Genomic DNA, 2500 nt, shown 5'->3' on the forward strand with positions numbered 1-2500 from the left:
GCTGGCCTTGAACTCAGAGATCCGCCTGCCTCTGCCTCCCAAGTGCTGGGATTAAAGGCTTGCACCACTACTACATGGCTCCACGATAGGATAGCTTTAATCATGTGATCTTCCTCAGCAGAGTAGCTGGGGTTGCAGGTCTGAACTACGTACCATGCCTGGGTGCAGTCCCATTCATCTTGATAGGAAAACTGAGGCTCTGGCAGACTGACTTGCATAAAATACTACGAAACCAGGACAGAAGCCAGGAGAGGGGGGTGAAGATATCACTGCTACCTAGGCCAGCTGATGGGAGGGGTTGTGTGATATGCCCAAGGTCACACAGTGTATATGAAAGGCGAAGCCAGAAGCAGGACTCACGTCTCCTCTGATCTAAGCTTGGCACCCTTTGCTTTCAGGGTCAGAGCTGTCTGTCAGAGGCCTCTCCTGCTCTCCCTCTTCCTTTGGCGTTGACAACCACTGTCCATGTCAGGATGCCTCCGGATGCTTGGCTCTTACTCCATGGCACTGTCCTATGCTCGACTGTGAGAGAATTGGGAACTGTGGTCCCTGGTCTGAGGCTCAGTGGTTAGAGCCTTTGCTTTGCCTTCACAAGGGCCTGGGTTCAATCCCCAGCACCACATGAAACAGAGGCACCATGGCTCACCACAGTACGCAGAGACAGGCACGTAGGCAGGAAAGGGCTAGACGGACCTTTGGGTGCGTTAAGGGTGCTTGCCGCCTTTGCAGAGGACCTGAGTTTAGTCCCCAGCACTTACACAAGGCATCTCAGAACCGCCTGTAACTCCAGCTCCAGAGACTCTAACATCCTTTTCTGGCTTCTGAGGGCACACACACAGACCACACTCGCACGTGCGTGATTAAAGATAAGATAAAATCTTTAAAGAAAGAGAGAAGGGAGGGGGGGAACTGAGTTAGCACTGGGGTGGGCAAAGAGCTCAATGAATCCCAAAGTCTGGGATCTTAGTGGGCAGCCGAGGACACAGTGTCCAGGTAACCTGAAGGGCCCGGGAGGACAATGCCAGATTCAAAGGAGACAGGAATTCAAGAGGGCTTCCTGGACAAGGTGTCAGCTCTACCTTGATGAATTTTAAGAGGACAGACATAAATCCGTAAATAGAAATAATGGACGCAAATCAATGGAGGGCAAATAGAAGCTCGTGGCCAAAAAGGGAAGAAGGAGGAGGAGGAAGAAGAGGAGGAGGAGGAAGAGGAGGAGGAGGAAGAGGAGGAGGAGGAAGGGGAAGAGGAGGAGGAGGGAGAAGAGGAGGAGTAGGAAGAGGAGGAGGAAGGGGAAGAGGAAGAGGAAGAGGGGGAAGAGGAAGAGGAGGAGGAGGAAGAGGAGGAAGAGGGAGAAGAGGAGGAGTAGGAAGAGGAGGAGGAGTAGGAAGAGGAGGAGGAGGAAGGGGAAGAGGAGGAGGAAGAGGAGGAGGAGGAGGAGGAGGAAGGGGAAGAGGAGGAGGAGGAAGGGGAAGAGGAGGAGGAAGAGGGGGAAGAGGAAGAGGAGGAGGAGGAAGAGGAGGAAGAGGGAGAAGAGGAGGAGTAGGAAGAGGAGGAGGAGGGAGAAGAGGAGGAGTAGGAAGAGGAGGAGGAGGAAGAGGAGGAAGAGGAGGAGGAGGAAGGGGAAGAGGAGGAGGAAGAGGAGGAGGAGGAGGGAGAAGAGGAGGAAGAGGAGGAGGAGGAGGAGGAGGAAGAGGAGGAGGAAGGGGTCTTCACTAGGTGGCAGCCAGGTGGCCCTGATCAGAGATGGCTCAGGATAGGCAGAACCAGTGTGTCCCAGTCCTAGGTTTCAGGATCCATTTGCCCCAGCCCTTAGCCCTTAGAGAGGTCATAAATGGCTCTGCCAGGATACAGAGAGGAATCCACCTGGTCCCAAGGCCAATACCTATCCTAACCTTTCTTCTAGACATCCAGTACTCAGGTCTCCTTACCCCAGAGTCTAACCCCTCTTCCCGTCCATCTCTCTGTACCTGAATTAAGATAACGCTGGCTGGCTCCCTCTCCCCAGATATTTGCGCATGAAGACATTTCCAACCTTCAATGGCCAGGCGTATCACCAACCACCCCGAGACAACGCCTGTCCCCCAAGGCAAACTTGTTTCCCAGTTTCTGCCTGGCTCCAGTCAGCACCCCTCCCTCTGCCTTTGGGTTGGGAGAGAGGTCTTCCCTCTTAGGCCATAACATATGCACGGACCTGCTCACCTCATAGATCAGCTTCTACCTACATTCCGTCCCCCTGCTAACACAGCATAAGCCTCAACAAGAACCCACACCAACCTCAGGCTCCCAGGCTTCTCGAAGGAGCCTGCCTGTGCTCCTGACCGGGTCACCCCTCGTCCTAGCGCAGCATGGTTCTGACACTTCCCTACCCTCCCACCCCCACTACCCCCGCCCCGGGAGCCAAGGTCTCCAGTGGTTTCCACATGCATTTTCACATCCTGGGCTGCCTGCCAGGCCTTATCAAAGCTCGACCCGACTGCGTCATCCCAGGGCCTCTGGT

This window comes from Mastomys coucha, unplaced genomic scaffold, assembly GCF_008632895.1.
Source record: "Mastomys coucha isolate ucsf_1 unplaced genomic scaffold, UCSF_Mcou_1 pScaffold3, whole genome shotgun sequence".
Classification (NCBI taxonomy): Eukaryota; Metazoa; Chordata; class Mammalia; order Rodentia; family Muridae; genus Mastomys; species Mastomys coucha.